General features: G+C 45.2%; 1 long non-coding RNA gene across 1 annotated transcript in view; it reads left to right on the forward strand.

The window, feature by feature from the left end:
- The window catches only part of LOC114864977 (uncharacterized), a 30,668-nt gene extending 11,461 nt beyond the window's left edge, over positions 1-19,207 (forward strand). The window contains exons 2-3 of the long non-coding RNA XR_008695835.1: positions 662-731; positions 15,396-19,207. This is a non-coding gene — a long non-coding RNA (uncharacterized LOC114864977). The remainder of the gene's footprint in view (positions 1-661; positions 732-15,395) is intronic.
- The last annotated feature ends 4,783 nt before the right edge of the window (positions 19,208-23,990 follow it).

The following is a 23,990-nucleotide window of genomic DNA, read 5'->3' on the forward strand; positions in this document are numbered from 1 at the left end:
TACTCAGAACTCAGTCTTAAGGGATGTGGGGGGGGGGGGGGGGGGGGGGGGTCTTCTACTGCTTTATGTGGTGTATTTTCACACTGAGCAAAAGTTTCATAAGAGATTTGTTTGGATGTGTTTCTCTGGTTAGTTACACAGGCTCTACAACTGACATACAGATTCAGAAGAAACAGACGGACGGCGGAGAGTCAACTATCTGTTCTTTTATCTTTTTTCTTTTATCGCATGTCTATAAATATTGGCTAGAACAACCTTTCCTCAGTGGGCTTCAGGTACTTTTGTTCATGGAGAGTGCTCATTATGATTGAGCTCAGTGTGAGAGAAAGACAATCTGAAGCTGCTTTTTAATTTGTAACTGGGCAAATGTAAGTATTTTTTTTTTATCTAGAGATAAGCAGATAAATGTAGTGTTATTGAATCCTAATTGAGGCTTATCGCTAAATTATGCATAACTTCAGCACAGTCCGCACTGAGACAAGGTGTTTACAATGGACTTATATTTCATTAGGACGTCTGAGGGCATCTGGTTCCACCTCAGCTGAGCCATATGTGTCCCTCTGATCATGTTTAGTCAATGTGTCCTGCGTGTGTTTTCCGTAAGCCTCCTCCATCCCTGTGACCCCTCACCCGGGCTCTCTCTTTTCCCTTTGTTGTGCAGGTCAGAGTCCATGCACTCGCACCCACCCAAGTGCCTGGCCACGTTTTGGTATGCAGATACAAAGGCACAGGTAAGTCTGGCCCAGGTGCACCCCACCGTGATTCTGACCCGCTCTGCTTCACCCCTCAGCTCACAGGTCAGACTTAGAGCCCAGCAGGCTCCCAGCACGGGTCACGCAGGGCCTCCACATCCCAGAGATGAGACTCCAGACTGGCATGAATAGTGTTTGATGTCGCTCTAGCTGCGCTCTCTTACTGTGTTACTATGCCTTTAATTAGCTCCAGCAGCTGCTACTTCCTGGTTGACAGGCCCTGGCAACCTCCGCTGTCTCTGTAATCTCTTACAGGTGACTGTCAGTTGCATGTCAGCTTGTTGGGTATGGACAGGCAGCGTGTTCGTCTTTAGGTCAGGTGTTACAGCTTTAGAAGACAACGCTGCTGTTTACTGAGCTAATTAACTGTGAAGTGACGGTAGACAAGATTTGAATAAAAAATGCTCACGGTGCTATAATGACCACAGCGTGTTTCCAAATATGTTATGCTAATATGTCTCGGAGGGCCAATCCTCAGGCCATTATTTTTTTTTACAAGTTTCATGTCTGTTGTCTGAGGATGCAATCATGGTAAAGAGACAGCAAAGTTCTCCAGGTGACAGTAAATGTGCCACTCTGCGTTCTTTATCTGGATTTCCAGTGTGCACAAAGACATCTTAACCACTGGAAATTGCCCTCTGAGGACTGACAGCTAGAAATTGATCTCAGATTAGATGAGCACACCTCGTCCTCTGTTCTCCTTTGTCACTCCCAAGTTGGTGGATCTTTCCTTAAAACTCCACCAGAGATGAAAAAAGAGAGACTTCACAGCTTGCTATGGCATACTAATACCCTGGACTCATTAAATTAATGGGGGCCAGATTCTTGCTACTGAAGATGCACTGATGCCCTTTGAGTTTGCCGGGGCTAGAGGGTGTGCTGCACTTTGAAAACCCTGACTGGCATATTGAATATGTTCTCATAGAATCCTTTCGAGACTCCTGGTTGGATGCGCAGTAACTCTTCGCCTTTAAGTTCCCGCACCTCTCTGTGTGATCTCGTCAGATAGCCACTCTACCCTCGGACTCGGAGGCCTGGAGAGGGGGAGGGGACCACGCACGTTAAATGAGGCCAGAGGTGTCCAGATCTCAGCAGAGGCCATTCTTTCCTCGAGATGTGAGTCTCCGAGACACGCTTGCTGAGCAAGCTTTGATGTAGGAAGGTGCTCGGCACAAGATTCTGGAAAAGGGCGTCTTACGGGCCGATGTTGAGTGGGATTCTCTTCAGAGAGTTGATTCCGGCCTTTGATTGGACAGTCGGCTGTACAGCATTGCTTTAATTACTCTGTTCTGTTATTTACCAACCAAGCAAGATGCAGGACTACAGGGAATCCGGTGATCCGAGGAGCCAAATATAGCAGGAGAAGAATTCCAAAGAGTGAAAGGCCAGGAACAATAAGCAGGGAATCAAACAAAAGATCTGTTGATAAGTAAAACTAGAATAGGTACTTCAGAGTGCTGGTATATTAGCCTGATGGTTATCAGAGCCAGAATCGAGAGTGCCAAGTGTAGTATTAATTCAATGAAGCTATTAAAACTGAGGATTGTTTTATGTCTTAGAGATTTCTGTGCCTGATAGAGCAGCTGGTAACAACAGAGGTGCAGCATCTTCCTCCCAGAGCGGTTCTGATGATCATTTTGGCTCCGTTCTGTTTTGTCGTCTTGACTCGACTACGAGCTCTTGAGCGGCATGAAGCGGAAAAACCATCTCCGGCAACGACGAGATTATGCACAGTCAGGAGTGAGATAGCGGGACTCATCCGCAACCGTGCAGCTCAAATACCCTTTAAATGAAGCTGAATAAGTGGCTGGCGTCTGCAGCACAACACTGACAGCACGGATGCTGTGTCTGAGCCTGACAGCGAGGCTCCGTCTGCCGAATGTAGTGAATAAACAGAAATCCAGTCAGGCTACGAATGGCTGACTCAGGTGCACAGCGGAGGAAGCATCGCTCGACTATAACTCTCTCTCTCTCTCCCTCTCCCTTAGCTTTTGTATGTGACAAAACAGCACCATATACCTCTTATGAAAATCCATGTTGGGCAATCGTTTGATTCTCTTAGCTAGTTTTGACAGTAATGATTTCATAAAGCCTTTGATTTTAGCTGGATCACCATGGCTGCGAGATCACTGAATATCGCTCCTCATTAGTGATTCCATACGCAGAGAGCAATGCACTGCTGTAGCGGCTGATACTTACATGCCTCCCACTCCAAAGTGTGGCGGTAATTTATTCTCTCCCCGGTGCTCATCATCTTGATGCAACTCACACGGTGACAAGAATCCATCTCGGTGGTACCTGGCAACAAAGTGGGAGGAGGGGTGTCACATATTTTGTGATCACAATCAGAGAGGGGGTGACTATTAAGCAGGTTTAGGCCAATCGAATTCATACTAGTGCGGCTAAAAGCGTTTGCTGACAGTTACAGTGAATGCACCAACGCATGACGCGTCAAACATCTCGTTTGGTTTTGAATAATTCCAACAAAGAAAGTAAAAATAATTCACTCGCTGAGATTTGATCCGATATAAGCCATCTTTGCTTGCCAAAGTTTTTTTTTCTCAGAGTATGGCTTAAGCACTTCAAAGATAAGTATTATATAGAGAGTATGATTCATTTGGCAGCTCATATTGTCCAGCTTCAAACCGCTAAAGCTAGCTAGAGACACACTGTGGGCTGTTTTCAGCTTCAGAGAAGAGAAAGAATTTGGCTTGAGCTTAGGCCGCCCATCCCCATCCAGAGATGGGCTCTTTTTCATCTTATCGTAGCCTTAGCGCATTGGTGTGGTGACTATGTGCTTCACAGGTGGGAGTCTGCCTCTGTCAAATAAGCCAGTTCACTAAGGATGGGATTTGCCGCTGTTATTTTTCTATTAGGGAAGAATTATGCTAAGCCTTTAAAGGGCATTTTTGTGTTGCTATGGCAGCCCATATTTCCTACCGGGTTGCGACCTTGAATGACTACAGTGCAAAGCCAAGTAGCCCCAAAACCCTTTGAGGATTAGAACCAGGGTCTCATAGTTATGCAAAATACCTCTGATATGACTGAACCTTGAATGGCTGAATGACAAAGTTTATTGAGATTGCTTCTCTTTTCATCTGATTATTGTCATTTGATTATTCCCAATCACTTGGCCGAGCTTCAAACGCAGCCTTTCCAATGGCTATTGTCTACGACAACACTAAGAGCTTTAACGGGTGCAGAAACCTCATATATTCCTCTATTATAGCCATGAAAACAACTATACATGGTTCATGGTGGTAGAAATTGAGCACAAAGACATTCAACACAAGCAGACGTCCAACATTGCACATTACTGTAAAGGGGAGGCCTGAACTAGGGCAGTTTTACCCGTGTGCTTGGCAGTAATAGATTTTTTTAAGAGATTAAAAAAAATATGCAAAAGAAATGTGGATTTTTCAAAGCATCATTTGAAAATCAGTGTCTGCAAAGAAACATATTTGATTAAGTGTGAGTAAAAATCAGCATAATATGTTTGCGTATTTAAACAATTATTTTTAATCAAAATTTATGGTTAATTACATCAATCTACTGCTTGATCAATTAAGTCACATTTTTCGAGCTAACTGAGGCAAATCAGAGAGCTGATTAGAAGCACGGTTCATTTGCACTTTTTTGTCGCCGCTGATTCAGACATGATTCGTCAGATGTTCTGAGGGTCTGCTCGAGTTGTTGCTCACAGCTGACTGGGATTCTCCTTCCTATAGCTGCCACCCGTCTTTAAAGCTCGCTCTCGCAAGCATCAGACGCAGTTTTCGCCTATGAAGGCGATTTCACAAATCACAGGTCAGGTTTCACGTTCAGCCAAATCAAGAGGAACGGCGTTCGGAATTCAGATTTTGTCATAGCGTTCCCAACTGTTTTCAGACCGGCCATCAAAGCCTCAACTCTATTTGGAGACATTTATAGACAGCCACTCAAAGCTGATGCCGAGATGAGGCTTTGAAAATATGAGATTGACACTGTTGTGGTCACAAAGCACAACAGGAGATTACTTTGAAGAGGAAAGTGCTTTGAGTATCGGATTTCACTTTAGAAACGGTGGCCGGCGACGGGCTCCAGCATTAGACGGGCTGAATTGGTGGACATTGAACAACACAACCAGACACGTGCACTGTGCACCACTTCCACTAGACGTCCACGCAGAAGTCAAAACTCTGATGGTAAAGTTTGAGACCTACACAAATGTGACACTTCCCTCCACACGCGACGCCTTCTGCGCACTTTCTCTCATATCTGCATCTTGGGACGCGGCTTCTTAACAAATAAAAAGTTGACAATATATCCAAGCAAATACTACTTTTTTCACTTCACCAAATAAAGTGCTGCTATCAGAGCCATGTCTTGTTGGCAGTTTGGGAATTGATCAGTCTCAATCCCAAGCTGCATCCTTGTCAACTGGCAGGTCTGCTGAAGATGACACATTTTCTGACAGAGCCTTGTCAATGACTGCGCTTGAGTGAAATCCCCAACCATGTTTGCTCGCTGCCAAAGTGATATCTATCATCTTATTTTTGACAAATTCGTCACACCCATCTCTCAATCTAATTGGTCTTTGAGGTTGCTGTAAGACAAAGACTGCTAATCTTAGTGAGGGTGTTTGAACAGAGCTTGCCATTGACTACTTCTCAAGTCTTTGAGGCTGTGTTCAGCGAAGTTTGAAAAACATGACAGTCACATTTTAGGTGCTCTGATGTCACACAGCCTTTCTGGCTTAAAAGTTCACTCAATATGAGGTTTGGTCTACTTTGATGTGGGGTCTCTAGTGATGCGATTTTAGCATGCTATCTGCCTCCGCTGTTCTCTGTCACCCACTCCTGCAAAGACTGACATGGGAGCTGCCAGAGCTGAGACTCAGCCTTTTATTCCTGGTGACTACAAATTAAAGATATGGGGAAGGTAAATTCAGGCAGCAACATGACAAGTGGAACGTACAAACTTCTGCCAGTATTTACTCCTGCAAGTCAGATTCGACTTTGGAACCCGGATTTTTAGTTATGATATATATACAATTTTTTTGTTTATAAGAAGGGAAAGGTGTTATTTTTAAAGCCAGGTAAATGTTACGAGCCTCTATTTCTTCAAATAGGATGCAAAACAAAGATATCAAGCATGAATTCATTTACATAAACAAGCTCACTTGCTATTTTGTTTAAGAGATGAAACCCCTGGAAAACATGCAGACAAGTTTATTTGTGACTTATCCATTTAAGTTTAAAATACAACCCTCCAAAGAACAACTTGCGATTCATTTTCCTGCAACATTCCTCATCTGAGCGTCAGATTGTGAACCTGTCTTTCTCTGGGGGGGGGGGGGGGGGGGGGGGGGGCGGGGGCGCTCGCTGATAAAGATCTAGTAATCTTGTTTTATGCTTATGACGGCGAGAGGAGATCCTCCGCCCCCCCGCGACGCGACGCTCACCTGAAGAAGCAACCGGGGCTCCGCATGACTCCGCCACTGCTCACATCCCCGTGTCCTGAGAATTGGGATTTAGGGAGGATTAAAGCGGAATTTTTTTCAATTTAGCGCAGGAATTTACCTGGCTGTGCCAAAGTAATTACCCAGCCCTTCTGGAAAAATGCAATTATGGAAACAGTAAAACACACCTACAGACGAGGAAGATATAAAGAGCTCTAAGTGGAATAAACAGGAATCTGTGTGTAATGGAAGTAATTAAAAAATCAACGCAGCTGCTCAATAGATGATTAAGTTAAAAAGACATTTTTAAAAGAAACTGCAATCGTCCTTTCAAGCAATTGCCTTTGTTAACCCTTTAGTTCCTAGATTTGATTGACGCTATTAAACGCACACTCGCCTGTTGAAACAACTCCTGAAAACGCTGAACCAAAGGGGAAAAATGTATAATTTGGGAACATTTCGTGTTGTTTTGTAGCCTCACGTAGAGGTCTAATAATTAGCGGAATAGTTTTTAAATGCTTTCGAGTCAAACAAGAAATAATCAGCACTCTGATATCTAATAAACATGCATTTAATTGCAGTAAATTTCAGTTGCACTTGCGTCACTATTTGGTATATATAGTGACCATTTGTCACATAAAACGGTATTATCTGTTAAAACAGGCCCACGCACAATGTGTTAACGCAATACATTATTATCTGTTCATAAAATACGGTGGAAAAGAAAACATGTGAGCAACCATGCTGAATACTTCTGTGGAGACCATAGTTCGAGCTCATGTTGGAAATTATTGATATTTGGGGATTAACGACGTACATGTGCATTCATTTATCGTGACTTACTGATATCATCCTCCAGACAAAAGCTCGAGGCTCCTGCGAAGCAGACAAGATAAGCTTTGGTAACTACAGTAAATCCTTTGCTTTAAGGTGGTCGCTGGTCGTTTGATTGATTCTGCTCTTGCTCGTCCGTGTGATGTGTTCAGGTGCTGAACGTGAACCGTACCAATTCAGCTGGATCAAAATAGAAAATAAATGAATCCAAACACAGTAATTTAACGTTAGTGACTAATATATTCGATGCCATCTTGCCTTTATTAATTTTACTCTGCCTAATATTACTGTACTGACACAAAGCCCTGATTCGAATCTTTTGTCTGGATAAAACCTAAACCTGTCGGGATTTATCTGAGAGGCGAACACTAAGCAGCACGTGAACGATCGTGATGCTCTTTTTGATGTAGGCGCGTGTATGTGCGCTCTGTGTAGTGCCACGTCAACTGCTTTGGTTTTGTCGAAGACTGAACCAATGATCACTCACTTCTCCTTTCATTCGCGCATGAGAGGGAAACGGCGAGAGAACAAATGCCGTAGCTCTGTCCGGCCTGAAACGCGGGGAGGACGAGGCAGAGGCAGAGGCCCTGTGAGGGTGCAGCCGTGTAAACAGGGCCCTGTGCATTGTGTAAATTAGATGGATTAGCCCCCGCTTTTGTCGGACATAGTGTGTACACACGGACAGGGATTCAGCTCTCCTAAAGTCATTTTGGCCCTCGCATCGTTAAGGAAGTGTTACATTGCGCAACTTTTAGCCAGGGACGATAAAGCCTCTGCTGCGTTCACGTTTCGGTTTGTAAAAAAAAAAAAAAAAAAAAAAAAGAATAATAAAAAAAAGCTGGCGATGTTTTAAAGTCATTACATGAAACGTAAAATTCGTAGAAAAACACTCCCGAGCCACAGAAAGCGACGAAACCCCCAGTTATCGAATCAAACATAATTTACAGGTGCCACAGAGATTGATTTGAGTGATATGAAATTGGGGAGGAAATGTGGCAACGCCGAACACTCTCCACACCACCTCAACGCGCACACGCGCGCGCACACGCCGTCTTTCAAGCCCACCCGTGGCGTGTGCATGTGAGTGCACGCAGGCTGTATATCAAGGTGTAAAAATAAACATTTGCACATATTTGTTAATAATTCAGTATTTGGACCAATTAGGCAAAATAATTTTAACGACTGGTTTATTAGCTGTGGTTAATTAAAACGTCCCCAGTACGTAGGCTATTTATCTTAATATCAATCATCCTAATAAGATTTGAGAACGTGCGCAGCTCACGGCCCCTCGTCTTTCAGTCCTGCCAAGCGGGTTTGAAGGGTTTTTATCGTTTGACTTCATCTTAGATTCTCTATTTTTGTTTTGAGCAAAGACGGGAGAGAAACACAGCTCCAGCTTCATTTTATCAACCTGTTTCACTCATTAAAAAGTCTTCGTGGGAACATGGAATGCAACAGATCTGTGAGAAGAAAGAGGAAACTTTGCTTCATCGGACACCAATTAACGTCGAAATAGCCTATATCATTTTAATGGCTAATATAAAGGTGATTGCTTTAATGCGGCGTTTTAATGAGACGCTGAGTACATCAGAAGGCCTGGCTATAGGCCCACAGTCTAGGTGATGTTTTCATCATTATCCATCCACCTGTAGCGTGCAGCTTCTCTTCGTTCGCTCCCATTCAAATGTAGAAATGAAAACTTTAAATTTAGACTTTTCATATATAGATTACATTATTACTTATTAGAAATGTTAAGCAAAGTTAAGTTAAATGTTCAATCTTGAGAATCCGTTTGATGCATTCGTGTATGACGTTGTCCTGTGGTTCGGCACATGATCATTGAGCCGTTGTTCTGCACAGGGAAGAGAAATATTACAGTAAATAATCCTCCCCTCATCTAAAACGTAACGATCATATACTGGCAAAAGCGGCTCCATTGGCGCATAATTAGCACAGATACAATCAGGAGCAAATTATTATCACGATGATACAACGCGTATTATCATCCGGCTGCAGGACTTTTTTTAATTTGATATCTTTCAATTACTATTATGTTAAAAAGTTTTTTTCGCGCTGACTGCCACGCGTGCCACGTGTGAGTAAACGCACTGGACTTGGAACGAGGAGTTTCAACATGTGTTGAAAACTTCTTCAAAGAGGACGTTTCAATGGGTCATCACAGCTTATTATGTTTCTTCAAATGTTTTTCTAATTAAAAAAATACAAACATAATAGTCCCTGGACTGAGTGAAGGGCTAATTGTGAGGCACAGACACACACAAGCCACATCATCTATGGCTGCCTTATTAGTTTTCCAGAAAGAATAAGCCTCGTCTCTTCAGAGGGAACAATATCCAGCAGGAAAACCGAATTTATTCAAACTAGTAAAATCTAAATATGGATTTTCTGAAAACTCATTACATTTTACAAACATAAATGTTTTATCTAAGCATTGTTGGAGGGAAATCATATGTACACAGATGGTTATTAAAAGCAAATCTTTGCCCTTGTTTGTGCATGTGATGGAAAGTTTTAATTATACATCATTTCCTCTGTGTTCTGTGAGCGAGAGAATATCTCACTCTCTGCTCCTCTGAGATGTAGCTGATGTCCAACAATCAGGGGAAATCATTGTAATTTAGCAGCTACTTCAAAGTACAAAGCCTCATGAGTCATTGGTGGGAAAAAGAACAATTTGCTTCCCACTTTTTATTCCTAAATAGTCGCATTGCCGCGTGGAAATATGTTTGTTTTCCGTCACATCGCGGTCCAGTTGCATCCTTCATCATCCTCATCCCTCTGTGGAGAGAAAAAGGTGCCGTCAAACAAAATGCAGCATCTGACTCATATCTATCCTCGTCCTGACTGAAGGGGGATCATGTAGGTAGGAGATGTATGAAAACTAAAAACAATATTAATGCAAAGAAAGTTTTACATTCAAGTGAATTACAGTGAGCATAAAGGACGTATGAAATTAAACGTTTGAGTGAAGCTAATTTTCTCCTGCTACATCTTTGTGGAGGCTCTGTTCCGAAACAAAGAGTCATTCAGTTCATTAGTGTGGCGAATAATTGTTTTATGTCTAATTTTACAGTGTACACTATTTCTCTGATGTTAATTGTGCCTAATCGCGTGTGTCCTGGAATGTGTGCGCTCGTCATAGTTGTCTTTTTGTCTGCGTCTCCATGTGCCCATGTGCCAACGCAAGTGTGTGCCCATATGTGGGTGTATGAGTGCTCCGCTGCGACTCTGTGCCTGCGTGTGTGCCCATGTGTGTTGTGTGCAGCCTATTAGTGGAGTTTAACCCCTGTGTTCTGGGAGTCACATCCCCTCAACGCACCAGGCTCCATTCTTACTGCAGCACGTTAACATTTTACTCCCTTCCCTCCCCACCCACCCCCTTCACTTTTGTCCTAAGAGGGCAATTAAGGAAACAAACGTTTTCCCCAAGATAAGCTGGCTGCCAGCTTTGCATACTAATGCAATGCCAAGTGGTTACAAATAGTGAGTGCTCTAATTACCAGCACTGTTTTCAATCAGAAATTGCTCAATTTCCCAGGATGAGGTCTCCGTGGCTGGAGAAAAAAACACACACACACACAACCTGACAGAGGCAAGAGACAATCATCTCTATGTGGAGTGTGGCTGATGTGTTTGTGTTCATGTGCCCACATGTGTGCACGGGCACCGGTGCAAATAAGCCCGCGGGCCTCTGTGTGTGTGTGTACAGGCTGCCACGCAACCCTCTCCATCACCGCTGCCCTCGACGAGTCAAGAAATGGATCCTGTCAGCCTCCGCGGCGTTTAGCACCACAATTATCCCCTTTCACAGCCCGGCTGCATTAATGTAAACCACACCAGGCAGTAGTTGCCACTCAGCGATGAGCGCGATGTGGCACCGCGTCTCTGGCTGAGCAATTTGGTGCAATTGTGTTGCCGTGTGATCATCAGTGCAAATCAAGGCCTGCCTATTTATTAAGCAATTTCTGTTAGGGAAAATTAAAAAGGAAGGCTCTTTTAATTTGGCAGGAGATCGCAATATCGGTAAAAGCAACACTAATGCATAATGTGGCTGACGTCGAACAAAAAGAGGGGATATTTGAGTGGGTTTAGGGGGCAGGACTCATCCAGCCGTCAGGGTGGATGTAGCACTGGCCATCGCCATGTGACAGGCCTGAGTGGGGGGCAGCACAGACCAAAGTGACAAAGACTGGGTCTCTAGGTGTGAGAATGAGTCACTCTGTCACTGAGCATCCATTGGCCTTAGCTGACCTTTAGCTCTGACAGCGGCTAATGGAGGGCTGGCCCTGGATCAATGCGCAGAGACACCGGGCTCCCCCGTCCCTGCCCTTTTACCGGGCCGGGGTGGGAAGGTGGACGCGGCCAGGAGTCACGCCGCGAAGCCATCGAACACCCCCCCCCAGCGCCGCCGCGCCGCCAACGAGCTCCGGGGCTCCACGCTGACCCGCCACAGAGGAAGGACGGCCAGCAGCTCTGCCCGCGCGGCGGCGGCAACGGGAGGGGGAGTCACCGAGCATCTCCTCGTGAATGTCACACTCACGTAAACAAAACCAGCGGAACGCTTCAGCGTCGCACACGTGGGGACGACGGCTCACACCAGCAGAAAACCTGCAAACGCCAGACAAAACATGTTTATAGTCTCCCAGAGCTGCCAGGGGAGTCATTGGTGAAAGATTTCTCTACTTTTAACTTCAAAACTTTTCTAATATGAAGTTTTTATTCATGTAGAGCTGTAAAAATATTGCACTTGAGCGTTGAGTCTTTGTGTCACGTGCGCATCACTAAAGTTGTCATGCGGCAAACGCGGCGTGTTGCAAAAACACAGAACCGAGCGGATTTAAAAACAGATTCCACTTAATTGCTTTAAATGAAGTTCTGTGGAGTTGGACGAAAAGCCGAGAACTCTTCTCACCTTTTGTCTGCGAAAACTTTAAGCGACATCAGTGAAGTCTGACTCCCGCGGAAGCCTTTGCTAATGTTGAAAGCGATGTTTGCATTTTGAATGTTTTTTGGCATTTGTTGTGCAGTTAAAATGTTACCGTAGGGAATATGTTTCCTTCTGCAGCGCCATATCCTTAAGATGTGCCTGATGTTGTGCTTGCTGGTGTACTTTGTAACCCAGATGGCGCACCACTGTATACCTTTTATCAGAGCAGCCTTTTTTGTCAATAGGAAATGCTCGCATGGAGGAAAAGATAAAAAAAAAGGAAGAACTAAACAATATTTAGTGTGCATTTTAATTGCACAGACTTCTATTCAAACATAAAGATATTCAAAACAACAGCAGATAAAACATTTATTCCATATGGGAAAAGACAAGGAAACATCCAAGAGGTTTAGCACAGATTGTTCTTTTTATTATCATTAACAGTAATGTGATTCTGGACCCCCCCCCCCCATGACCTCCGCACAGCAGCAACTCATCTTAGAAGCCCTTCATTAGAACAAACAGAAGGCAGTGAGAAAGACACATGGGGAGAGAGCGCAGTGTAAAATAAATGAGACTGTTCTTATTAGATCAATCACTTTGAGACGGTCCAGTCGGTGATCCAGCTGTTGGTTCAGCCACGTTTACGCCGACCCGCAGGACCGGAAGGTCAACGGGGGTCTTTGATAGCGAGCGCCGGGCCGTGGATGTTTGGCCTGAGATTGGGCTGCTGTGCTTCTGCTGGAGAGCGCGGGCTGTGGTGAAACTAATCAAAAGCTCCTTATGTCTTCTTCCTCTGCTACAAATGGTTTGCGCATTCTCTCCCCCATGATTTGGCCCAGTGTTTACTGAATAAGCCTTTTTTACACTGGAGTAACAGTAAAGGCCACCTCTCTCAATCAAACCCCTGGTTCCATTTCCATAAGAGCAGTCAGCTGGTGTCTCTTCATATCTGGACCCCCCTGGTGCTTCTTATCATACCAGCCCTGTAAAGATCCAAATTGTCCATATCTATACATGTTAATGTGTGAATCTATACATATGTGAGGATAAAATAGCGGAAATGCAAAGCGTGGTCAGAGGCCGGGAGGGTTTGCGGGTGGGGGGGAAGGGGGGGTAGAGGGGGGTGAAGGGAGCCGTGTGGATCCTTGGAATGGTGTGACAGACTCCCCAGCCTCCTGGTAGGATTTGTTGGAATGTGAGAGAGGAGGATTTTAGCACCATACAAGCCACGCCAGAGTGCTGCAGACTTCATGCCATCTGTCTCAGCCTCCATCCTCTCCTTGCCAAACTCATCAGACCTTTAATTCCTCTCCCTCTATCTCCTTCTCATCCCTGTTCACAAGAGGAGCGGACATACTGAGATCTGCTAATGCATTGGAGGGGAAAATGGCTGGGCGCAGTAAGCAAGAGTCACAAATCTTGATCAATTAATATGTATTCTTGGAGCTAATTGTCCGACAGCCTTCGCGGAGTTTTATGTGCATTCAATAACCCACCATTTGTCAACTTGACCAAACGGGAACAAAACAGAGAGATTCATACCGTAGTTCAATAGGAGGGTCATTTATTGAGAGCCACAAAGTTTACTTAAGTACCTGGTTAGTTGAAGCATCCTCAGTCCTTTGCTTCATACAGTTTTTAAATAATTGCTAATATTGACAAATAATGCATTTATGCTAATAAATAATATGCTAATAGCTACATTTAAGACTTTGAAATCCTTTATTTCATTCAGCCACTGTCCATGGAAACCAAGCTGTAATCTGGCTAAAGTTTACCAGATGATTACCATGCAGAGGGATATGCATTCCTGGGCCATAATTAAATCAAAGCGCTTGACATCAAATAGATGAGTAACTGTGGGTGTTTGGATGGGAATGATTTCTCACTCGCTCTATCCTCATGTGGGCGACTGAGAAGGCGGTTGAAGCGGCTCACAAAGAGGAGTTGTGCGCACGCCACGTCCTTAACCTGTTCGTTTAAGGAGCAACGGCGGGTGAAGGGAATGGAAAGGGAAGCGTGGCCCCTGTTCCAAAGGGAACTCCGGGTGGCAGGAAGTGGGCAGGAGGCCTTTGAAGCGGACCCCCGGTCGATCGATGCGGCGGCCGTGAATGGCAGCGAGGGGAACGAACGCGCCCGCGGACCCCGCGGCTCTGTTATAGACGAGGAGAGTGGAGCCCCTGCCTCACTATAATAACAGGACAGTGTTAAACCTATGCATGCGGCATCGTATAACACTAATGTTAGTACGGTGCATTAAACATATTTAATACGCAGGTCTATGAGAAGCTTTGTAATTTGTGAAGAATAGTGAAGTGAAATGAGAAATCGGAGATGGTAGCTGTTCATGCGAAGGGTCAGTGTGAGTCCCAGTTGACTCTGGGCCCGAGGCTGAAATGAGCCCGTGTCCTGAGTTCCGCGTGTCTCCCAGCGGCGGTGGTGGGCTTTTTCCAGGTCCACACCCGGCATGTATTTGTATTTGCAGCCGGCTTCGGAGGAGGCGAGCGCTACCCGTGTCTACATGCTCATCCCTCCGCTCCCTTTAAGGTGTGTAGTGCGTGCAACATGCGAGCGAACGCGCACGCACGCACACTTACATGCCCCAACAGAGGCTCAGACAGAACACCCCACGCCCCCTCTTCCTACCCCCCCCCCCCCTCCGCTCCCCGGACGTGGAAACGAAAGCCGGGCACTCGCAGAGAGGACGGCTGCGAGAAATAGAGACGTGCCTGATTTGCCGGGCAGCCAATGGGGACGCGGCTCGCTGCACTCGCTGCCCTCTGATAGGCCTTTGTCGCTCCCTTCATCTCGAGGCCCGTGTAGTCCTCACTAATCCCCCTCCCAAACACAAACAGGCCAATCCTGATACAAGGCTCAGGGCCTGGGGAGGGATGAAGGGGCTGAGGCATGGGAGAAGTGAGCGGTGTAGTTCAGCAGGAGAGAAAGGAGCAGCAGAGGCTGACGCCGGTGAGAGAAGCAGCTAGTATGTTATTATTAATAAAGCATTAAAAAAAGTGAGCACATCAAAGCATACAGGGCTATGCTATCATACATGAAAGTAACGCACTATGGCTTAATGTTTCCTAAGGCGTGTTATGGTGACGCAGCTTTGATTTGAAATGCATTGTGTGGAAAATGGATTTACAGGAGTGGGGAGAGGACGCCCAGTGTGGGTGCAGACCATAATTTAAAACCTGACCTCATAGGCTCTTCAAAGTACCCGTGAGTGTGGATATTTAGGACTTACAGTATGCGGAGAGAGACGTAAACCACGGCAACACAACCAACACACACGCACACAGGCAGCATCTGCAAAGGGAACCGGCAATCGCTCCCCATTCAAAACCCAATAAGTGTTATTTCCCATTTTAATCCTTAATTTTTTTTTCCAATCCTGCTTTATTCTTTCCAATCTCAGGAAAAAGGTGTCGCACCTTATTAGGCTGTGCTCCTCCGCTGATGGAGCCTTGCAGGAAGTGAGACATCTTTCTCATCATGCCCCCATGGCCAGGTAATTATCCTAATCTACCTTCCTCCCGTGCTCCAGCTCCTGCACCACACAGGCTCAGACCACCTCTGTGGCTTCATTATCAGCGCTGGGACTCACTAATGGCTTGACGGCCTCGCTGTGCAGGCTGCTGGCGCAAAAGGAAAAGAGGGAAAGAAGCCGGCGAAGGAGCTGGAGGAGGAGGAACGGGCACGGGAAAATGAGGCGGTGAGGAGCAAGAGGCTGCCCCCAAGGTTAACGTCTCAATCACGAGGGACAAGTCTCTCCAGTCCGACGGCTTTGGCTCCTTAAAAGCCATCGTTTAGTGATGGAGGATGAGGCTGGAGTGCGACCGTGTCAGGGGGGAAGTTATGGGATCAGCGGCGTCTGACGTCCACGCGTGCAACATACACATCACCGCCTCGCACGTCTGAAATAGCTGTAACCTCACAACATACAGAAGGACTGGGGGTGGGAGTCGAGTTTCACTTTTTTTTTTCATTTTTTCTGACAAATGACACCCTGACAGTTGGAAAAAATGTTGGGGTCCCTGAACAGATTTCTCAGTTATAAAAATAAAACGTGTTGGATTAGACAAAGACAGACATTTTACGTTCTACTTTTGAACCCCAACGAGAGCACTGACAAATGCCACCCCACCCCCACTCCGTCTGTGCCATGATTGTTTTTTTCTCTCCAGAAATGTCATATAGTTAAGAGGTGATAATTCTATATGGCACAAACAGACACCGACTTCTTCCAAGTGTACATAGCATATAGGCTGACACAGATTGAGATGGTGTAACATGTTTTGGCATCTCTATGAATAGCCCCAGCAGCTCTATAGCTCCTCATACGCGCACAGAATCCAGGGGGAAACAGTTGAGAAGGCTCAAAACCCGGTGGAAGTGGAAGCGTTCAAAACCTGCAGCATCGATAGACGTCGAACCCAGCGGCCTCGGCGCCGGCGTGAACGCGTGCGCCCAAGTGGAGGCAGCCGCCAGCCGATCATATGCTAAGCGCCTATGTTAAATATGCTGATTCGCGCCAGCCGCCGCGGATCCGCCGCTGCACGTTTTGCCTCCGAACACTTTGAGGAGCCCCTGACTTCTGTCGCGTCACGTACGCGGCTCCATGTAAGAACAGGCGCCAGCGTCTGTCAGTCATATTGTGACGCGCCGTCGGACCGCGGGCCGCCTCCCTCCACCAGTCAGAGCGGCGCCCTTTAATGCAGCTTCAGACGGAAGCGTCTCTCACAGATGGAAGTTAAACTGTGCTCCTCTGAAGTGCGACTAAATCATCAGCAAATGAGCACAAACACCAGTGGGACTTAGGAAGCCGACAGCTCGCACAACGTGCTCCACCGCAGCAGGATTAAAAAAGCAATAATTAAATTCCATCTACTAAGTAGAACGTGAGCCTGAATGGAAAAATGTTGTTGGCAGAATGCAACAAACCACAGCACAGTCAGTGACTTTTGCCTTAAAGGGCCAGTTCGCCCAAATAATGATGATATATAGGGTAAGATGTGACTTGTTGCATCAACTTTGGATGTGTGGATGAACCAGTGTGACGAGAAGACGCATTAGAGCTGGAAACGGCCTCATCATCATCATCTCATCCTTACGTGATGGCTAAAACACAGGTACCTGCGAAACGCTGTAAACTCTCCAACCACCAAAGGCACGAAAATGCTCTTTCAAACGCGAGCCAAGCGCCGACTGATGCCGCCGATTTCAAGGACCTCCCCTCCTTTTAAGTCAAGTTGTCGTTGCTTCTATGCGCCGCACATAACCACAACTCAACTCACAGTGTCGCAAACCTGCTCTAGTTTCCAGTTCTAGTTTCATAAAAAAAGTTTGAGTGATTTGACTGAGAAAAAGTGTTGAAACAATACTTTGAGAGACAGCGGGAGCTCTAGCTGCTCGCTGCAGTGTGGCTAAATACTGAAATGGCTCCAGTAAGTACCTCTGAGGACACCTATATTTGGGAAGCATATAAACGGATGAATTAAGGTGACAGTAAATGTGCATGCTTGTGGCTCAGGAGGATATTAATACACTCTCCACCCCAACATTGTTATCAGAAGGGTACAACTCTGTACAGGGCTTGGTGCAGATAAGCATGAAGGCATGCTTTATCATTTGTCAGGGGTAATGTGATGACACTTGATGCTAAGTGTTCTGAACCAGAAACGTGTTATAAATAAATAGGTCTGTTGGGTTTTTGGAAGAGAAAAAGAAAGATCTGCCTCACGTGTGTGTGTCTTTTTTTTTTTTTTTTTTACCCACCCGCCCAAAAACACTTTTAGTTGGAAAAGACGTCTTGAAATTGAGAAGTAACAGCGAATGTTTCAGGTCTTTTTTGGTCATGAAGCCGTTTGCGAGGAGACGCAGCCGCGCTCATCTGAGCGGCTCCGTTCCTCTGTAGCAGACCACAACCTTCTGCTCGTCACGCTGCTTCCTGCTTTTTGTTCCCCTCTGGTTCTGACACTCGCTGGCCACTTTTTAGGGACGCCTGTAGAGTCTAACCCAGCCAAGTAGCGATGCTCTGCCTTATTGTTCCTGTCAAAAGATTCTAACTTATCAGTTTTAAGCCAAAAAGTGTTTATTACTGAGGTCTGGTGGTCCCAGCGTGTTTAAAACGAATAATAGAAAAGCAGCATGAACGCATGAGCTGCTCCTTAAACTGAACTAGACTGTGCAGGTGTACCTAATAAAGTGGCCAATGAAGGCTGGAAGTAATGGAAGATTTGTTATTGTGCATAACACAAGCGAATTCATGGGAAGTAAAGGTGCCCCCCCCTTCATTTCATACATACAACAACTGAAACCTTAGTTTCTTAGACAAAAGAATGTTGAAAGAATTTAAAACCTTGCTCGTCTGTAGCTCAGCTTTGACAAACCAAAATAGGAGGCAGGCTCCGCACAAACAAGCATCAGAGTAAGAGATGAAATATGGGTTTTCTGCTTTCCAAAAAAACAAAACAAAATCACAAACAACACTGATGGAGAACGCAGCTAACAAAACACTGTCATGTAAGATATTTAGAAAATTGTGATTAATTGCAGGTTTTGTGTTTACATGTAACTTTGAAGAGAAGCAATATATCTTTTAAATCATAGCTGACATTTGTAGAAAAGTATCAGTGTAAAGCAAAAACAAACCAGCTTCAATGACACGGTTCGGAAAATAATACAGTCATCGTTAGGTGTTTTAAGTGTCAATGTTCATTTTTTTTTTACTGGAACAATAAATTACCAAAAGGACTGTAACTTGAGGTGGTACCAGTTTGGTCCCGAGCTTTAAAACACATCCCACCTCTCAATAAGAAATATGCCAGCGCATAAAATATTCAGGCATTTCTCATGTCTGTTGTATGTTGCATGAGCTTCTCGTACACGTTTGTCCCAAATCTAAGAATCTGGTGAAGGAAACCTAATTTACCTCGCTGTCGCTTCCCGTTAGTACATTTTAAATTGAATGATTTAGGTCAGATTTCACTTTATTTGCCACCATTGCTCTCACCAACAGTCTCTTCAACCACATGGCGAAAGCTACTAACTTTATTTGCTCATCTACTCCACGTGTTGAATGTTTGTCTTTTGTCCATCGTTAAACTTCTGTATTGCTGCATTTATTTTTTTGTTTACAGCTATGGATTTTATTCATAAACCTAAAATGACTGTATACACATTGCTCTGTATTCTGTGTTATGTGATTAATAAAGTTGTTTAAACTTCTTCTGACTTTCAACAAATGCACTGATATCACTACCTCAGGATCTCTAGCTACTTCTGGACTCCTAGCTGATAGAATATTTAACCCCGGTCTCTGACTCGTCTTACTGCTGAGTAAAGGATCTTAGTACATCTCAGAATCAGCTGCTTGGGGAAGAACGGCCCACGTTGACCAACTCGCATCAGAGGCAAAAAGCTGCCGTCGCCACAAAGCGAGAAGAAGTCTGATCCCAATTTTGCGCCGTGTGGAAGGTGTGCTTTTAGCTTTACAGAGGAGTCTATTAGCAAACAATGGGAGTGCATTAAAACATGCCAATAGAGCAGTATTAGTCAACAGCCTGAGTCAATACACCCCACTGGGCTGCATGTCTTCCTACAAACACAAGCAATTGCTTTAGAAGGCCTCTGTACTACATAGAAACATCAATTACAGTAAATTACACCAAAACAGTGTGTAACACTTCAATTTGTTTAATCTCCTGAGCTGTCTGAGCTGTTTTGGATGAAAGCAGAGCAGAGCACTGGAGTAAGATAACATTCAGTAGCCCTGAGATACACTGCTCTATGCATCCCTGCTCCTGATTATACATCTTATGAGGGCGTTATTTATATTCCCATTCCTGGCTGGGCCTTACTTCGAAAGCATTATTAAAAGCTGAATCAAGCTCTAAATATTTGCCCCCGTTTGAAACCTACATAAGATTCTCGAGCGTAAATTGGAGCAAACTCGGTCCTTGACGGAAGCTCGGCCCGGCTTTACAAAGCTGAACACTCCTCCAAAGGCAGTGTTGACGATGATGTATGCGTTTACTTCTGTAACTCAAGTTGATCGAATCAACACCACCACAATGGAAACAAAGGCATGAAAACCACCTCTGTGTTTTTGCGCTGAGGAACCGCCGGTGACGCTCCTACGTCGTCCGCTTTCCACTAAACTTTGCAGAGACTTCCTTTGCCATGGCCGATTATCCAGGAGAGGCATTGGTTGCTGGGGACAGATGACAATTTGGCTGTTGCGGGGAACATTTTGGGAGGGGTGTGTGGGGGGGGGGGGAGTAAATGAAAGACAAATGCGAGTAGTGCCCACTCAGCTATTTTCCCAGTCAAGATCAAAGGCACGCCGGACCGGCCGCTCCACGGGAAACTTGAGATGGGTCCGGCCTTTGTTTGCTGTTGCTAGGAGACCTGCAGACGGCTCCAAGTGTTTGCAGTGGGGTACAACATCAAAACCATTTCCAATATAAATTATTAAGACAGCCATGTATTTGTGTCACAGGCTTTCAATGTACTTAGTAGCCGGAACACAACAAACAACAACGACTCATCCTCTCTTAGTCATGGTATTATTTCCTCGCTGTACGGAGATAACTGTACGTGTGCACGTTTTGAATGGGGACCTGCCACTAGTGTGCACATTATGCATAGTGGTCTCATGGTATGCATGCACAGCTATGCTCATCACAAAGTGAAGCCACTGCACAACCATTAATGCACGACTTACACAGGGCTTAATATATTTATAAGGTTAGCACCAGAAGTAATTACGATGCTGCTACCTATTAATGGGCCCCATGACAGCACGGCTGGCTAGACATGTGTCACAGGGAGCTCATTACATATCATTACTTCAACTCTCCAATAATGTCTTCACCTGCTGAGCAGAAGATAATGACTTGGCCCCTGATAGTAGCCGGACTATTGTCTACCAAACAAATCACCGCCGAGAGAATCGGTCCGCAGGCCGGAGAGCTGCGTGAGATCTGATGAAGCTATACCATGAGCCATACCGCGGAAGTGTCATTTTTATTCCATCTTAGTCAGAATCTAGTTCGACAGAACACATAACTCCTTAAATAAACAGCCACAAAACCAACCCTTCTGCCGCTTGTGTTGATATATTTCCGGGGAAAGGTGCAAGAGGAAGAAACAGAGGTATGTAATTATTTGTCAAATAGACCAATAATAGACCTGTGCTATTCCTGTTTACTTGATCACTGTGGTGCCCCTGGCTCACCCAGGGTTACACAACCTCGTCTGACTAACTGCAGTCGAGTTAGACTTTGGAGGAAGTCTGAGCACAACAGAGCGGAATCACGAGCTCATCTCAGCAGAACACACGTGTGACAAAACACAGGAGGGTGAGCGCTCATCCGCCTCGCATGTGTTTTCTACGTGGCTGCAGACCGTCTCCTGACTCATGGGACACACAAAAACTGCCATCGCCACAAAAGTGACCCTCGTGTCTGGAATGATGAAGATTAGAATCGTGCTGTGTCTGCCTTGTGTTTTCACTACTTGAGCCAACTGGCACGGCACCGGCGTCCTCTCCCCGGCTCCCAGTCTGCCGTGATGACAATGGCAACCAGCTACCACATGGCATGTAAAACGACGAAAATACTACAAAGCCAAGGGATATTTGGAAGACCTAAAGATAATACGAAACACAACCCATCAATCGCATTGTTGAGGAAATGCATTCCCGGGCAGAGCGGCTGCTAAGCGTTTCGCATTCCTCCCAGATCCGCCTGCTCATGTTTAGGATACAGTAGAACTGTGGTTTTTAAAAGAGGCGGCTTCTAGGTGAAGAGAGGAGACGAGGGCTCCTCCAGGTTTCCAAGTTTGTCTCCTCCAAAAGGACCGGATGCCTTCTACTCGGCAGACTAAAAATGGCCTACATTCAAGCGTGCCACGAGCTCATCTGCCGGTGTCCTGCTTTAACCTGCTGCAGTCAGTAAGAGCTGCAAACAGAGAACACACAATGTGCAGCGGGCGCACGGTGACGAGACAAAACAGTGCCGGCGTTTGTTTTCCCGCACAAAAAAAAAAGAGAGAGAGAGAGGAGTCGAGGCTAATCCTGCCGTCATTGTCTTCGCCGTGTCCTGTCACCGTAGCGAGAGATCCACCCCTGCGTGACATCCCTGTGAACACGCCGCTGCCAAATCCTGCATCAGCAGTCTAAATACACTTTAATTGATGTGTGGAAGAGCTCCAGCATTAACGGAACAGAATGTAGATTTATGACTGCCGGGTGCCGCGCGCCGCTCGACTGAGAGCAACTTTGTTCATTTGGCTGCCACCTGCCTCTCACCAGTACAAATACTTCAGTATAGTCACCAACACAGACTCAGGCTGGGTCTAATTTGCCTTGCCACCGACAGGCTGTTATTCTGGAAGAGGAAAAAATGTTTGATTTAAAATATCTCCAACAGGGTCTATTTTAAAACATGATGAAACCCCGGGACCTATTGTTCCGTCGCTGTCCTCAAAGTGCAATTAATAAAACATCTATGAGAGGACGTCTGAATAATGGAGGCTTCAATAGCCATCACAGGTCTGCATGCACATTAAACATGTAGCATGGAAGCTGTGAAAACGTATGAAAGGCAAAATAACGCGCCTCAAACAGGTTGCGGAGCCTCTATGAAGATGACTCTTAATTGTGGTTCATTTGGAGGTGGGTGTTTTGAAGCAGGAGTGTTTGTGTTTGTTTTGCTGCTCCCTCAGAGCCTTCGACGGGTTCGGACGATGAGTTAGCGCAGCAGCCAACACAGTCCACCTCTGTCTCGGGGACGGCTGCTGCCTGAACCCCGTTCCCCCACTGAGACAATAAAACGGCTGGAGCGCTATAGGACGAGTAGAAAGGCTGACAGTTTGGAGGAGAGTGGAAGCTATACAGCCTGTGTGGAGATAAAGATTTAGTAACGGGGGGACGCTGGAATTCTCTCAGTCCGAGGTCATACGGCCGGAGTTATCTTTTTCATTTCCCAGAGTGTGGCACAGTTACAGCCCCTCAGCTTCAGACAAAAGAGCTGTCACATGCGGAGACCTCATCATTCCTAGACCCACATCGTTTGACATTTACAATACAAAGCCTGCTAATGTGGCTCCTCCTTTGATTTAGGCCATTTTAACCCATTCTTGTGATTTAAATCTTGAAAAGTAAAATAATAAAACAAGACACACTCTTTAAGTTGGAACAGTAATTATTACAAGTTAGCTTTTAAAAATGCAGAATAGATGAAAAAAGAGATTCATTAGTTTTTTTGTTTGTCACTAGAGAAACATTTAGTAGAAGCTTTAATTACTGCATTTAATTTGTTGCAACACATAAAAGAAACCAAGTTATTAAAACTATAAATTACAGAATATTTAAAAATGTGTTCAAATGCAGCCAAGCACAAACTCTGCGATGTACATATGCAAACTTTAAACCCAAGAGCAGCATCAACCTAAGTGGGACCAGTACATTATGACATAGGACTAAAAGTCCTGATCTTTTCACACTCGCAGAAAGACGGAGCGTTATTGAAGGGGATTTGCTGAGAGATTCCCCTTTCATTCTAACGGCATTAAAGCAGGAGACAGAGGCGAGCGGCTGACGTCACAGTCCAAGAGTCACCCGCCATGTGTTCGGCGTCTCCGAGTAAAGACTTATCTGCAAAGAAGTTCGGGCAGACAATGTGGGTGGACAGGGCGTGAAACTACTATCATCATCAGTTCTGAATGAAAAAAAGAAAACATATCTTCCACAAAAAAGGAGGCTCATTCCAATTCAGCTGCGTTGTTAGGACAACGAGAACCATCCCTCAGATGATTAGTTCCACTTCAAAAGAATTTACTTTCTGTAGTGGAAACGTCCCCCCTTTTGTGTCCTTACACAGGGTTTTCTCAGCCCAAAAGAAGAATCGTATGTTTAGTCAGCCTGTTTATTATTCCTTCTGTTCACATTACAATTGTATTAAATAAATAGAGTACTACTAACAAAGGCCTATTAGCCCATAAACAT

Source organism: Betta splendens, chromosome 10 (genome assembly GCF_900634795.4).
Source record: "Betta splendens chromosome 10, fBetSpl5.4, whole genome shotgun sequence".
Lineage (NCBI taxonomy): Eukaryota > Metazoa > Chordata > Actinopteri > Anabantiformes > Osphronemidae > Betta > Betta splendens.